General features: G+C 44.0%; 1 protein-coding gene across 4 annotated transcripts in view; it reads right to left on the bottom strand.

Annotated features, from left to right (window-relative positions):
- The window catches only part of RFFL (ring finger and FYVE like domain containing E3 ubiquitin protein ligase), a 65,853-nt gene extending 49,432 nt beyond the window's left edge, over positions 1-16,421 (bottom strand). The window contains exon 1 of one of the 4 annotated variants that reach the window (XM_088028371.1): positions 16,179-16,421. The gene's annotated coding sequence lies outside the window, so the exon portion shown is untranslated. Of the gene's footprint in view, positions 1-4,570; positions 4,807-16,178 lie in introns of those variants that run through there. The other 3 variants (XM_088028372.1, XM_088028369.1, XM_088028370.1) reach the window with 3 other exon arrangements.
- Positions 16,422-16,769: the final 348 nt, after the last annotated feature.

The following is a 16,769-nucleotide window of genomic DNA, read 5'->3' as shown; positions in this document are numbered from 1 at the left end:
GGCCCCAGAATCAGAATTTTCAATAAGGAACTCCCTCTCCCACGTGATTCTGATGCAGGTGGGCCTTGCATATTTTGAGATGGGTCATACAGCTATGTTCCCTGAGCACTGACTGTTCACAGAATGAAAAGTTTTATTTCAAAGACCACCAAAATGAACAGTAGTCTCACTGAGTAGGTCTTAGACATTAGTCCCCTTACCCACCAGAACCGCCAAGAACATAACAATTGAACTGTATTTATTTTGTCAATTGGACCATTATTTTCTTCAAGACTCCAGAGACAATTATCCTAACTACTCTTTGTCACCCACAGTCATTATACGGAGACATTTTCACACCTGGGATGCAGTACAAGGGGCTTAATGGAATTTTTATGGCTGTGAAAATTAAAGTCCACTTGACTCAACAGAATAGTCAAATAAAACAAAGGATAAAACCTCCCCAAAGGTGCGGATTGAAAGTAGAGGCTTTTGACTTCCTGATGAGGCAGTTTTGCCCAGAAATTCAAACCATGGGATGCTATGTAGCTCATATGTCTTCAAAGTACCCAAATGCCAACTTATCACCACGGCATCAGCCAACGCAGGCTCACTGTAGCATTTGGAAGCACAAACCTCCTGTATAAAATGGCCTCTCCTGGGAGACAAACGCTATCGCCATGGTGGGGATCATTCCATCTTGGGGCCAGAAGGACCAGGCAGTCCCTTTAATCTTTAACGAGACACTTTCACGTTCAGATGTAGAAACTGGCACTGCGTGAGGCCCAACCTGCCTCACAACACTTTGCTGCACAACCCCCACCTCCCCCCGCCGCCCCGGAGCTGTGTGAGGGCACGCGAAGTGAGTCTGTCCCTGCTGGTACAGTTACCAGAATCTGTCCTATAACGTAATTGTGGGCACTTGACTATCCGCTGTGGTGTAATAGTTCAGAAAGGTATCCAATATCAAGGGTACAGCAACTGCCTCCCTCAAGCACACTGAAATACTAGATCCCTAAATGTCCGGGAATTGAAAAAGTAGCAAGCCTGCAGGAAAAGGAAGAGTCCAAAGCTGACGGGACACAGGCTGAGGCCCTAATAACAAGATGGGGGGGCAGGGGGAGGAAGTCAGCGAATCGACCAAACTGCCATCCTGGGCAGCTCAGTTGGTTAAGTGTCTGCCTTCAGCTGATCCCAGGGCCCTGCTCAGTGGGGAGCCTGCTTCTCCCTCTCCCTCTGCCACTACCCTCTGCTTGTGTTCTCTCCTTCTCTCTTTCAAATAAATAAATAAAATCTTAAAAAAAAAAAATAGAAACCTGGCAACAGAAATCTTGGAACCGCTTGACAGTGTAACTTCCTATACAAAGCTATTTCTTCATTTTTTTCCCCAGCTGCTAATACAGAAGGGCAGGGAAAGGCCCTTGTCATCCAACTCGCATCACCAAAACAACTCCCATAGCTTTATAATGGAGTGATTAGTAAGCTCAGGCCCTATTCCCCAGTAACCAACCACGCTCTCAGAACAAAAATTCTGTCATTCAGCTCAAAAGATTTCCCAAATTCACAATTCTTCTTTACTGCATACCTCTGGATTCTTCTCCTCAAATACATCCACGCACACTCTCTTCTTTCTCTCTGCTCCCTGCCACCCCCTATAGTCACACCCCACCTCCAGTAAGTCAAACTTACCAACTTTTCACGTTAGTTTCCATTAAAAATGCCACAAGGTTAAGTTACCTTCTTGCAGGTTCCCAAGCCTAGGGGGCCTTTGTTCACATGTATTTCATGTGGATGGGTGACTTCTAGCCAAGTAGCTAAGGTTACCTGTTCACCTACAGTTAATCTTCAAACTAGCTTATGTAGGCTATGGAAATAAAAGGATAAGACCGCACAGCTTGAATATCCCATCAAGGTAATCAAAATAATGGAAGAGACAGAGAAGACAGGAGAGATTTCAAAATAAAGACTGAACTGTGCATTTCAGTAGCACTTGAGAAAACACTCCATCTGACTAAGCACTTGATGAGGAGACTAATACCCAAAGGACTGTACATTCTCCAAAGATTACTGTGCTCACAGTTCTTGCTTTCTTCAAGGTTCATAAAATCAGACCTGCATTATTTATAATAAAGCAGATAGGTAGATCCTAACATCCAGAATTTCACTGATTTCCTTACAAATAAAGCTACCACCTTATTTCAACCCAAACCCATGTAACAAGGAATAAAACATATTTTGTTTAGGTCTTTCAAAGGTATCTCTTAACCCTTTTCTTTTTTTTTTTTTAAAGATTTTATTTACTTATTTGACAGAGAGAGAGAGAGAGAGACAGAGCGAGTACAAGCAGGGGGCGCAGGAGAGAAGCAGGCTCCCCGCCGAGCAGGGAGCCCGATATGGGGCTCTATTCCAGGACCCAGGGACCATGACCTGAGCCGAAGGCAGAGGCCTAACCAACTGAGCCACCCAGGCTCCCCTCAACCCTTTTATAAGAAAACAAAAAAAGGGTTAGAGAAAGGAATGCAGCATGGTCCCAGGCTGAAGCACTTAAAAAAAAAAAAAAAAAAATCACAGGGAAAATGCCCATAATCCATTATCCATTGAAAACCAAAAAAGCATTAAGAGAACAGCAGTTGGGGACTACACAAACACACACACAGATATGTACATAGAGTGAAAAAAATATACAAAACATACAGCTTAAAAGTCTAGAACCACTGGGGCGCCTGGGTGGCTCAGTCGGTTAAGCCTCCCACTCTTGGTTTCGGCTCTAGTCATGATCTCAGGGTTGTGAGATCAAGCCCTGCCATTGGGCTCTGTGCTCAGTGTGGAGTGTGCTTGAGGATTCTTTCTCTATGCCCCTCCCCCCCACACCTGTGCATGCACAAGCTTGCTCTCTCTCTCAAATAAATAAAGTCTTAAAAAGAGTCTAGGGCGCCTGGGTGGCTCAGTCGTTGAGCGTCTGCCTTCGGCTCAGGTCATGATCCCGGGGTCCTGGGATCGAGTCCCGCATCGGGCTCCCTGCTCCGCGGGAAGCCTGCTTCTCCCTCTCCCACTCCCCCTGCTTGTGTTCCCTCTCTTGCTGTGTCTCTCTCTGTCAAATAAATAAAGTCTTAAAAAAAAAAAGAGTCTAGAACCATTTAATAGTAGTTACTTCTGATAAGGGTGATGTTTACCTTCTGCTTTATATGTACACTTCTGTGCTATTTTAGTATTTTTAAATGAGCTGTATAAGCTAATTAATATCACCAGAAATAGGATCACTCGACAAAATGAAACAATTTGAACAAGTTGGTAGGGCCAATTCTAAGCCAAATTTTCAGTGTATTTAAAGCTATATTCATTGAGGCACATTTCTAAAGAATTTACCAGAAATTCATAATTCGAGGATAGCACTGTTTGTTCACTTTCACTGGCAGCCCTGTGCTAGGTACTACCGGGTAAAGGGCGCGAGTCTCGTGCTCACCGTTCTTGCTTGCCCCACAGTGAGTTTTGATTGGTCTTCCCTCTCTCAAGGAAACCACAGCCAGGGGATAAAAGAGCAACTCAACAGACCACTGAATGCTGTAGAGGCAGAACCACGAAGCATGCTAACAGCACACGACTCAAAAATCTTTGCTCTTCATCAGTCAGGTCAGTTTTATCAAGTTATCCGATGAACTTACAAACCAGATTTGCTACCTAGTAGAAAAGCTAAAATAAAAAATGGTGACAATTCCAAATGCTGGCAAGGATGTGGAGAAACTGAATCTTCTACATTGCTGGTGGGACTGTAAGGTGGTACAGCCACTCTGGAAAACTGTGTGGCAGTTTTTTTAAAAAACTAAACATACACTCTCCATCAGACTCAGCAATTGCATTCCTGGGCACTTAATCCAGAGAAATTAAAACCTGTGCCCACAGAACACCTGTACGCAAATGTTCACGATGGCTTTATTTATACTGCCAAAAACTGGAAACCACCAAAATGCCCTTCAACAGGTGAATGGTTGAAGAAACTGCGGCCCATTCACACCACAGAATACCACTTAGCAACAAAAAGGAATGGACTACTGCTACACGCAACTTGTCTGGAGGGCATCGCACTGAATGGAAAATGCTGATCTCAGAAGGTCACATATTGTGATGATCCATTTCCATAACATTTCAGAAATGACAATATTAGAGAGAGAGAGAGAGAAGAGATCGCTGGTTGCCAAGGATTAGGGATGATGTGGCTCTCATAGTGCAATTACTCATTCCACTGTTCAATCACTATGGGGAACCCGAAAGGCGAAAAGTTTGTAAAACAAAGCACATTTCTTATTATTTTGCAGTCCCTACTATGCTGGGGGCTGAGGGGGGAAGATTCTTTAAGCATGGATCAGTTGCTCGCCCAACCACCTGACATAACATTTCAGGCATTACCCGCGCCCAATCCCTCCCTGCATTTGCATCTGAGCCTTGAGTAATGAGCCAAAAGCAGAAGTAACTCCGCGCAGAGTGAAGCCTGCTGTAGTCCCAGCTCAGCATTCAGCTGAACTGTCCTGCTTGAAATCAAAAGCATCAGAACACTGCAGCAATTAGACAAGGAAATTGTGAAAGACGTGGTTACCAGGCAGGGCAGCTCACATCTGACAGGCTTCTGACCACAAGCTTTTCTTACAAAAGTCTTAGGAGCAGTCTCCAAAATTCGAGGGAGAGGTTAGCAGAAAAACTTTCCGGGATGCTTCCTCTGATTCTTTGGGCCAGTCCTCACAGGGCCTCAGAGTAGGGGAAGCAAGACACGGGTCTCAAGCCCGAATAGCAAAGTTTTACTTTCTCTACTGATCAGGGCTTCTTCCTGAAAGAGGTCTGTCATCATTTATGCCACTACCACTTACAACATGAGGCCAGAACATCTATACATCTTATGTAGAAGGCACTTTACTGAGAAGGCCTATCGACAAACAGGAAGACACTCCCCCCACAAGAAAAAAAAAAAACTGAAAAATGAACCGCCACCAACAAATTCTCCTCTAAGCCAGGGCTCTAGCTGCTTAGCCAAATGTGCTTTTAAGGGTGGACTGGCTTATACATCAAATATCATTATAATGTTAGAATTAGTAATAAACTCTAAAGCAATCTTTTAGTGCTAACAGAACTAAAACTAGAATACGTAACAAGTATTATTAATATCATTTTTAAACCACATTCCACACAAGGAGGCCCATGTATAAAAAATTTCAAAGCCCACCACTATATGAAATGGAACCTACTTCTGAAGACCTGCTCTGAAAAGTTAATCATCGTAGGTGAGCCAGTGGGGTGAGGCCACTATAGCCTGGTGATTGAGAGCCTGGCCTTTACAGCCAGAAGGGTTCAAACACTGTGTGGCCTTAGGCCTGTCACTTAACTTCTCTGTGCAGTGTTTTCACATCTCTGGAACACAGATACTAGTATCTACACCTCATAAACTCTGGGGAGGATGAAATAAGTTCCTATAGTAAAGTCCCTGCACACAGCCAGTACACGACGACTGTTGGTAATTCTTCTACAGGTAAAATATGGCACAAAGACAAGTATCACACAGCAAAAGAAATGTCAGTCTTACACAAAGCTCTCTCCTACTTTTAAACACAAGTAAGCCTTCCCCTAACTCCCACCAAAGAATGCACAGAATCCCATTCAGAAAAATGTATCATTTTACGCAATGGAATGAGTAAAATACACCCTGCTGAGCATGCCTAATGCTTCCCAAGCTCTCGTGGGCAACATATGATTTCAATAGGAAAGGGGACTGTTTTGTAAAGACAGTTTTATAACATCCTTTACCAAATGAAATGTTCAAAGTGAAAATTCAAGGCTTCACACAGCAGGCACAGACTTTCAAAAACATCTGTACCCTCACTCATATTCCCCATCCTTCTTTCTTAATCAAGGTTATAACCAAAATCCTCTGAAGGCTGCCACACAGCCCAAGAGCATGCCATCCTCCTGAATGGTCACTGACGGGGGAAGGCAGTATTCTCTTCACAGCCCCAACCCCCACCCCGCCGCAGTCAGAAAGATGGGAGTTTGTTCTAGAGACACTTAAAAAAAGTTTGGACTTGAATCATCTAGACAAGATGCCACACCTTTCTCCACTTCTAGGAGTCCCAACTATTCAGGGGACAACCGCAAACACTTTGGAATCAGAAACATAAATTGTTTCCAAAATTGTTCAATAATGCTTGTCCAAAGGCCCCAGTAGAACTGGTAGTTTAGACAGCTGTGCTAGGAGCGACAGAAGCAGCATTTTCTAACTAGTATTGCTTCAAAACAATTGAAACTTTCTCCAGTGCAAAGTCAAGACACAGGGAGCACTGTTCTTTGCGAACATCCACAACAGTTTCATTTTTGTTTAACCACCAAAATAACAGCTCCAATAATCTATCAAGTTTGACATTTTATCCAACTAAGCAATTAAACCAGGATGCAAAGCATGCAGAGATATTTTCCCCCCTGCTCTGTATCAACATTCATTTTGACATTGCAACAACACAAATGATACTTCTTCCTAGACTACTTATAAAAGGCTTCTAAAAAGCAAACTTTAGTGCCTCAAAAAAAACTGTGCGCCCCCAAATTTTGTCTTCTACCTTTAAGCAGCTTTATTAATGGTGAATAAAGGCCAAGAAGCTGAAAACTCTTTTTTAGTATTTAGTCAAAAGAGGTCAAGATCCCTCCTGATACAGGGCGCCTGGGTGGCTCGGTTGGTTAAGCGACTGCCTTCGGCTCAGGTCATGATCCTGGAGTCCGGGGATGGAGTCCCGCATCAGGCTCCCTGCTCAGGAGGGAGTCTGCTTCTCCCTCTGACCCTCTTCCCTCTCGTGCTTTCTCTCATTCTCTCTCTCTCAAATAAATAAATAAAATCTTAAAAAAAAAAAAATCCCTCCTGATACAGACACCAAATGCAAGTTCTACTGACTTAATCTTAAGCATATTAAAGGTAAGCATCCCTCACCTAATCTCCAAGTATAAAAATTATGGTTGTGATCTAGCAAATCACCAGGCGATGGAACTTCTTCCCCCAAGTAGGAATGGGAGCCCTCAGCTGGTTGCTTCATTTACAGGTAGCAGAAAGAAGAAAATGATCTCACTGTCCTCAGAACCACCTAGAACAACGTTGTTCAAAGTGCCTTAAATTCCTCTGTGCCTTAAATCCCTCCTCTGCAAAATAAAGGCAGCCCCCGAATTTCTGAGTTTCTCAACATCATCACCACTATCATCGTGGTTGTTGCCATCGGAATCCCCAATTTCAGTCCTTGATTCTGTAGGTATAGGCTAGGAATCAAGAAACTGGATTTTTTACAAGTGCCCAGGAGATTCTGGTGCACGCTAAATTGAGATCTGCAATAGATGATGTTACCAATGTTTTTAGGAATAAAAAAAGGTCATAATTTGTGTGTAATCCCTGATAAATTATCTTAGATGAAGAATATTTTTAAATCAGGATGTTAAAACTTACAGAAAGCATATTTTAATATGCTTTTATAATATTTGTGATATGTAACAACAAATTTCAACTTTTCCCCATTTTTTAAGTTTATTTATTTTTACGATTTTATTTATTTATGTGAGAGAGTGAGAGAGAGCATGAGAGGGGAGAGGGTCAGTGGGAGAAGCAGACTTCCCGCTGAGTAGGGAGCCCGATGTGGGCCTCGATCCCAGGACTCCAGGATCATGACCTGAGCCTGAAGGCAGTTGCTTAACCAACTGAGCCACCCAGGCGCCCTATTTATTTTTAAAAGGTTTATTTATTTAGAGAGAGTGAGTGCACGCCAATAAAGGGAGGGGCAGGAGGAGAGCAAGAATCTCAGACTCCCTGCTCAGCGCAGAGTCGGACAGGGGTCTCATGACCCTGAGATCATTACCTGAGCCAAAATCAAGAGTGGGTCGCTTAGCTGACTAAGCGACCCAGTGGCCCCTATTTCTTCTTTTTTTAGTAATCTCTATACCCAAGGTATAGAGATTGAACTCACGATCCCGAGATCAAGCCAGTCAGGTGCCCCAAATTTTCCCCATTTTAAAAAAATGACGTTTGGTGGGGGCACCTGGTTGGCTCAGTCAGTGGCGTGCACAGCTCTTGATCTCAGGGTTGTGAGTTCGAGCCCCAAGTTGGGCAAAGAGATTAAAAAGAATATTTTAAAAAAGATGTTTGGTTGGGAAGACCAAATGTAAATTAAAATACATGTAAATATTTACATTCTATGGCATCAAAAACTGCTTTCTTGACATGATATTCAGAACTCTTGAGTTTTGTACCAATCCCTTCCAAATAAAACCAGTGGCTTATTTTTATGTTTGGAGAAAGATCTCAGGCTGCTGTTTGTAAACTTTTCCACAAGTAACAGCGCAGGTGTGGACAGCCTGCATCTCAAATAAAAACCAACTGAGATGTAATTGCAAATGTATTTTCCTTTTTAGTATTAGTTTTGGTAGTACAAGAGACATGTTCATGTGCTGTATGAAAAATTTTATTAAATAAATAAAATTTAGGAATCTGATGAAGATCATCTGGAAGTGAAGCAGCAGAATTACTATCATTTTTATGTCCCCCAGTAACTAGTTGGCTCACTGTCCCTATTCATCAAGCTGCCGGTCTGCAACTATGTCAACAATCCAGTCCTGAACTAGACCAGTAGGCATGGGGGTGGATGATTCAGAGTCACGGGGAGTGCTGGGTCCAACTACATGGTGAGGGTCATAAGCAAGGTGGAGTGGCCTCTGTCCAACTCTCTCGGAATATTCTGGCACCTCTCTCCCCACCTGTTCCACAGCAAACACTAGTGAAGGTAAACTTCAACTCTCACTCGGAATGACTAAGCAAACTCTTCCATCAGTAAATAAAATGACCAAGAATGGTACCTGAATCTAGTAGTGCCCAAAAGGACGAAACAAAGGTAGACAGATGTGAGAGAAACTGACAGACTAGGAATTTTCCACTGTGGACTGGGCAAGTCCTAGCACCTGCATTATTGCTCCCCACCTCCTGCCCACTGTACAAAATGTTAGCCCCTGACTCGCCCTCTTCGCACCTCTGTAAAATCCAAAAATGCCCACACAACGGCTGCTAATTTGCAAAAACAATTCCTCCCTCTTCCTAAAACCGTCCTTAACTGCAGATTGCTCCGACCAGCTGAACTTCAGCTGACCCAATCCTGCTAAAACAAGCCCTAGAAAACACTCTGCTCTTTCTCCAAACTAGAATGCTCCTTTTGTCCAGCATTTTCAAATAAAGGCTTATGCTCTGGTGAATCTTCTTCCACACCATGTAAAATAATAATTTAGCATGGTCAAGAGGAAGTATAATTAATTCGTTGTGGCCCCACTGACTCAAGACCTAGGGAAAGGTTGGAAGCAGAAAGAGGATGAGAGCTGCTTGTTTCTCCAGCAGATGTCTTAACCATCATTAAAGTTAAAAAAAAAAAAAAAAAAGATGAGATTCACAGAAAATCCTGGAGGGACAACACACTTTTCTATGTATTTTAGGATCAAACATATTGATTCCTGTGCCATAAATCTGTACGCATGTGATCTAGACTGAGACTGGAAAGATTTTTCTGAAGCAAATGAAGAGTAAAACATGAAGAGGAGGAGGTGGGAGAGGATGACGCTACATTTACTTAAGAAAAGCAGAAAAGCCTTTTTTTTTTTTTTTGCAAATCTCTTAACATAATCCAGCAGTTGCAAATAAACAATGGTGCTGATTACTAACCAATTACATTTAACCACTCAGAGGCCAGCAGAGCCTCCAGTTGGCCTACCTTCCTGTATGTAAGTTTCAGGATGATTAGGCAGCTTTTTTTTTTAAAGATTTTATTTATTTATTTGAGAGAGAGAGAATGAGAGAGAGAGAGCACATGAGAGGGGGGAGGGTCAGAGGGCGAAGCAGACTCCCTGCCGAGCAGGGAGCCCAATACGGGACTCGATCCAGGGACTCCAGGATCATGACCTGAGCCGAAGGCAATCGCTTAACCAACTGACCACCCAGGCGCCCCAGGCAGCATTTCTTTAAGAGGATCAAGGCAGTTAAAACGTCCTCAGCAGTCAGACCAGCTCCTGGTGGTTCAAATGGGGGGTGTGCTTCCCCTACTTTTAGAACCGGCCTGGTGGAAACAAACGGATGTCCGAGGGAGCCCTGACCACCCCACAACCCAGAAACAATGAAATCCTTTCTTGATATGCAATTCCAGAAGAGGGCTGAGCACGTCAAACTGGGAGATAGAAGCCTGACCTGCAGCACCAGAGAGGGCCAGCTTTAAAAAGTCAAGTAATGCTCAACAAAATTTTTTAGGAGTTCAAAAGCAGCACGAGGGGTGGCTGCTGAGGGAGCAAGACGGTTTTGCTTATCTTTTCATAGGCGAGGACAATGGAGAAATTACCAGACCAAGGTCACTTTCCATAAAAAAAAGTTGGAAGCCTTAACAAGAGATAAAAACCTGCGTAAGTCATGACTCCATGAAATCCGCGGCCTGGTGAGAATCTCTCCAAGAATCCCGTAGGAAATGAAGTGCGGATTAGAGTAATTAAATGTAAAGTCTCCTTGAGAGCAACTTCTTGTTCCTGAAGACTAGAGCCATTTCTGTGAAACGTATCACAGAGAAACTGTGAAGAGGATTTGCTAGGCATCACAGCTTTTCCACACTCACATCAGGTCTGAAAACGCTATGATCTAAAAAGAACAGGGCAGTGATTTGGGGAGGGAATTACATAATACACCTTATCAGAGAAAAGCACTCCATTCTCCAGTCTTTGCAAAAGGTCACGTGCTCATGTAAGTGTAATATACTTAGGGGTTTCAAAAATTACACACATTGCCTCAAAAGAGATGGAGGGAAAAAAATATAATCACGGGGTAAAGGCCAAACATTCTCTCCTCTGAATGCTTAAATAGCCAATTATGTGTCTTAATACATTAATTCTATGGAGAGAAAGAAGACTATTACAGGAAAGTTGAATAAGACATCTTAAAAAATGTACCCTGGGGCCTAAGTCCATTCAACCGACAGTAAAATCACCCCCTCAAAAAAGCAGTTTTATGCAACATCTAGTATTTTAATTTCCCAGCTGCCAAAAGAAATATATAAGGAGCAGAAATTAAACTAATTATGTCAGCAGCACAGTGAACAAAACTTTAATTGTATTACACACTAGTTAGACATTTGCTGAACAATATGAAGGCCCTTAAGGGTAGGAACTTCTTTAGAATATAAATGATCCCCAATCAAATGACAAAAATTAGTCTGTTTGGGCAATAAACAGATTCATGGTTTAGATATAAAATTTCAACCATCATAATCCAATATAAAAAATAAATATCTAGTATAAGAAACAAATCTCTAAAATGGCTTTAAATCACTCTCTGATTTACATATGCGGTATCATTAATAGGTCCTTTAAGCCAGCATTGTACTAATCAGCTTTTTAAACATCCTGCCCACAAAAGGGCCTATTCATTTAGCTGAGAGACAGGTGTTAGCAACCAGCAACCTCTTTTAGCCTGGAGTTTCAGGGGCTTGGCTTGCGATTATTGTGGCATGATTGGCAAGTCGAAAGGAAGGGCCCTTTGAAAGACGGGAAGGGAGGAGAGAGGGAAAGAGAAACAAAAGAGACCAAAAGGGAGAAAGGAAGATGAGGAAAGAGATGGATGTCAGCTGCTACTTCACGGGGCCACCCTAATGGCCAGCCTCCTGGCCTGATGGGAGTGCCTGGGCTACCACCCAGATGGACAGATGCACATGGCTGAACTCAGAGATTATTAATTCATTCCTGCGGACAGTAACTCTGGATATATGGCTACACTCCACTCATTCTAAAAACATTTTTGAGTCCCTAGGACTCTCTCATCCCCTATCATCCAGTTCCTAACTTCAGTCCTCACTCTTTGATAGACTATGAAGGAGCTGATAGAGTAGATACTCCTGGAAAGAGTTACAGAGAAAGCCAGATTTTGAAAGACATCTTGAGCCTTCGGACTAAAAATCCTAGCAGAAAGTAGGAGAAGTGAACATTCATGGAGTTGCCTGCAATGTACAAAGAATATATTTTCTCTCTTTTAATCCACCTAACAATTCCACCAGGTATGATTTTCATCTTGGGGATGAAGAAAATGAAGCTGACAGAGATTAAGGAAGGGGTCTGAGGTAGCATAGCCAGGAGGCGGGAGAGCTGGGATTCAACTCAGTTTGTCGATTTCCTAAACTGTTAGGCTTTTCCCAAGTTTAATTCCCTGACATATCGAGTGCCCGATTCTGTTTTAACTCGGATGGTTCTGTACTTTCAGCACTTTTTCTTCCTTCCGTGAACTCAGCAAAGGACCTGTGACTAAGTTGTATCGACTATTAAGCCTCCATTAGTTTCCATAAGTGCTTCAGCTATGAAGAAGTGAAACATCTGGCAAGTTTTATTTTTAAGTCCTACATGCGGAGAATTCCCAGGCACCCCTCCTACCCAACACTGATCATAACTAGATTCAACTACCGAGTCCAACCTCCAGTTGTTTCCACATTACCATTCATTTGTCCACTCAGGAAATAAAGGAAGCTACTTTCACCAACCCTCCCTCGTGACTCCTGATAGATAATACAGCAGAGGGGGGCCTCTCTGTAAAGTAATTTACATAAAAGTTGTAAAAGCTCTTTGTTATCTTGTCATGACTAGGAAATGGGCTATTCTAGCAAATCAAACATCCTGGATAACATAATGATGCTTTTAAAGGGACAACCATTTAAGAATTTCAAAGCAATGCAGCAGTGGCTCCCAAACCTGGTTGTATATCAGAATCACTTGGGGAGCTTTTTGGAAATAGAGGCCAGAGTGGTTTTTAAAATGTAAATTCTTGGTCATCACTTTTCTACTCAATCAAATCTCCAGGAGGTGGGGCTGGGAAATCTGTACTTTTAAAGAACCCCTTAGTGACTCAGCTGCGAACTGCAGCTTCCAAGGAACGCCTGGCTTTTGGGAACTCCTTGCAATAAAACACACTAAAAAGGCCAAAAGCTGCACTGAATACAATGTGACCATCTTTTGCTGATTCAGGAAGACTTCAGGATCTCCCAACAGCTCTGGTGCATCATTCACTACTGGTCACCAATCACTGTATTGGCACAACCAGAAAAGAAAGGTTAAGATTTCGAATTGGTGCAAAGCTGGAAAAACCAGCTTCGGTTTTACTATCAGATTCAAAAAGCTGCTTTTCCCCCAGAGGAAACATAAGATTTTATGCTTGCTTTGTAAAAGGAAAATGTTTAAAATCATGCGGGAGGATTCTCTCAACCAACTGTTTAGCTACAATTCAGAATGTTAACAGGCCCAAATGCATCAAAAATGTGGAACACTCAACCTGCAGAAGAGAAAGCAAAGGAACTTCATGACCATCTTAATTAAGAGAAAGGAAGATAATAGATTTAAACTAAGAATGGCATTACAGGATTAAATAAAACCACTGTCCTGACCATGGCAACCGATAAATCCCAGAAACTGGGAGAGCTGAGGCCTATGATTCCTTCCCATCCGGGATGGCTTTCATGTCCTATTAAAAGTCCTACTTAAAACTCTGTTAATAATATAAAGTCACAATACAAGAAAATGACCAAACCATTTCCCTATTGAAGGAATGGGAGTTCACGTGTTTGTATATAAAAAGATTGTCCTTGTGTGTCAACTATACTTCAATTAAAAAAGACCAAAAAAAAGGTAATAAAAAGATCGTCCTTTTAATTGCCAAAATCTTTCTTACCTAAACACAAGTAACCACTACCAATAACCAGTAACCAAGCAAAAATAATAACCAGTAATCATTACCAAACAATAACAACGATGAAGCAGCTAGTCCCTTGAGACTCACCAATAGCAATTTAAACTATGTATTCTCATTAAACTCTAAGTTATGACTTAGTTCTGTATTGCAGGGGTGATGAGATTCCAAGGTGCAGAGGCTAAAACTTTCTTCCCAAAACATAAACACTATGGCCAGTACAAGTCTGATATAAAAGTCTCTAATCTACCATTAAAACAATAGCACTATTAATGGTTCTATTATAAGAATAAAAAATCAAGGTGGAGGGCGCCTGGGTGGCTCAGTTGGTTGGGCGGCTGCCTTCGGCTCAGGTCATGATCCTGGAGTCCCTGGATCGAGTCCCGCATTGGGCTCCCTGCTCAGCGGGGAGTCTGCTTCTCCCTCTGACCCTCCCCCCATCTCATGTGCTTTCTCTCTCATTCTGTCTCTCAAATAAATAAAGTCTTTAAAAAAAAAAAAAATCAAGGTGGAATCATCCCCCTAACACTCCTTAAGTTTCTGTAGGTGTTTCCAGGAAGTCCTAGGCACAATACTCTTACAGATGGGTGTGGCTATATTAAACATCACAGTGAACATGTAATGAGGGAAGAAATTGTGCCTTTTTTTTATATTGTTGCTGTTTTATCTTTTTAAATGCTGGTAATTGAAAATGCTTTTTCAAAAAAAGAAAAAAGAAAATGTTTTTCCACTATCTTAAGAGGCCTTAAAGATGCATTCCTATTAGACGGTGCTAAGCAGTTATGTCAACCAGCTTGGCCATGAGAAAGATTAAAAACAAATTAATTTCTAATCAGAGAACAGCTCTTTTTCTGTGCATATTATTTTAGGAGTTGGTTAAATTAAGTCAATTTGGAGGATTTAAAGCCCTTGATCCCAATGTAAACAGAGTAACAGCTGTCTACCTGACCAATTTGTAAGTTTTAAGTGGGCTGATCTTTGTAACTAGATATAGACATTAAGTGTGTGTGTGTCCTAGATTACATGGAAACTTTCTTCAAGCACAATCAAGTTATTATATAGCCCTGCCACATCAATCTACAATTGTTATACACAATTTCCAAACTTAAAAAAAAGACACCTCTAAATAAACTGTAGTTTATGAGTTGTACTCTGAAGTCCAGAATTATTAGGAAATATGCCACAACGTTTTAGAAATAACTGCCATCATCTATGTCCTTGAATGTGAAAGAATACAATCAGGAAAAAAGGATAAAGAAGTTGTCAAACCTAAAATCCCCTGAACAGAAAGGAAGCAACACTGCACCTCCCAACCCTGGAATTCTGTATAAGAACTCAGCAAAGCACCGTGTCCCCTTGCCTACTCCCATTCCTAGAAAAATGGCTCAATAAAAATGGACAGCTTGGCCACATTTCAGTAACTTGAACCGTCACTGGGAAAATCACAAGGCTCCCCAGGCAGCTGTAGCCACAGGAGTGACGGGAAGTCTTCCCTGTCCTTCAAACCACCTGTAAAAGGGATGAATAAGGAACTTACTGCTTTCTTAGAAGGCCACATGCACCTGTGGATTCATTAGGTCACTGTGGCCTTTAGTCAAGGTGCAAAGTGACGGTTGTGGGTAAAGCCTTATTTCCAAGCTAACAATAATTCTTCCCTGAGGTAGACTGGGAGGAGCTTGATACAATCTTCCTTGATTACACAAGCAGTTTTCTCCCATTAGAACAAATACAAACCAACAAAAAGGAGAAAATATGCTCTTGTTATCTTCTGCCAACTCGAAATCAAGCTCTGAGCAGACAGATGCCTGCCATGCTGACTCCCCTGGTCTAGCCAAATACTTCCCTATGCCTGGTCAAACGTCTCAGGGGCAGCCCGCTGCGAGGGGCCCCACTTCCCTTCTCCGTCTTGGCCATTGGCGACCTCACACATCACCTCAAATAAACGGAGGGCAAATCCCTAGAGGGAAGAGTGGGCGGAGGGGTCGGGGGGGGGGCCACATTCCCAAACTTCTCCACCAAGCCTCGGAACTCCAGCCCCCTCCTTCCAAGAAGCCTCAAGGGCTCCTCCACAAGGAAGCAGGGACAAGCTAGTTCCTTTATAGGGGGCACCAGGCCGCCGCGTACCTGACTCAGTTTCCTCTGCCGTAAAGAGGCATCTTTCCCCCACAAACCAACTGAACCTGCAGGTCTGTAAGGCTTTCGAGATATTTGAAGATACCCGTCTCGGGTCACTGCCCCCACAGGTGAAATGCAATGCTTTCTTTGAAGAGACTTTTAATGGGACAGGTGCGAGCTACCCCGGATGCCGAGACTCCCAGCGAGGCTGGGAGAGTCCCAGGCCGCCCCCCGCACAGAGGAGGCGCCTCCAGACCACAACCCGGGACTCGAGGTCGAGCCGCACTCCCACCCCAACCTCCCCCAGGACCCCACCCAGGCCGGGCACCTCGCGTATCCCAGCGCCGCCGCCGCCGCCGCCTCCTCACCTGCCGCGCCCGCCCGCCCGGCGGTCCGCACCTGGGAGGGGAGGGGCCGGATCCGGGCCGCGGGCGCCTCAGGCAGGGGGGCTCCGGGCTCCGCCGTGGCGGCGTCTCCGGGACTGAGGGGCACCGGGGGGCGGTCGCGACATCCTCACGGGCGGCCCCAGGAAGTCGGCCCCCCCACCCATCGCCAGCCGCACTGCCCGGCCGCTCCCGCCCCTCGCGCGGCTCCGCCCCCGGCGCGGCCCCGCCCCTCTCAGGAGCGCGCCTCTGCTCCCGCGGTGCCCCAGCCACCATAGAGAGGGGCGAGGCGCGCGGCGGGCTAGAGTGTGGTCTCCGCGCGCGCCCCCTGGCGGAGCTGAGGCTGCCGGAGGCGGGGCTGGCTTAGACTGAACCTGAGCCCCGCAGCCAGCCGCGGAGGAGTCGGTTCCCTGGTGTCGGGGCATCTGCTGCCCCTCGTTGCCTTGGTCACCGGACTTTGCACGGGGAGCTGGAGTCCAGGTGCGAGGCTCAGCTAGGTGGTGGTCCAGCTTGGTGACCTTGAGCGAGTCCCTTAA

The sequence above is a fragment of the Eumetopias jubatus genome, unplaced genomic scaffold (genome assembly GCF_037043125.1).
Source record: "Eumetopias jubatus isolate StellerSeaLion01/CBP00866 unplaced genomic scaffold, mEumJub1_p1.0 scaffold_10, whole genome shotgun sequence".
Taxonomy (NCBI): domain Eukaryota; kingdom Metazoa; phylum Chordata; class Mammalia; order Carnivora; family Otariidae; genus Eumetopias; species Eumetopias jubatus.
This window is presented reverse-complemented; position numbering and strand designations above follow the sequence as displayed.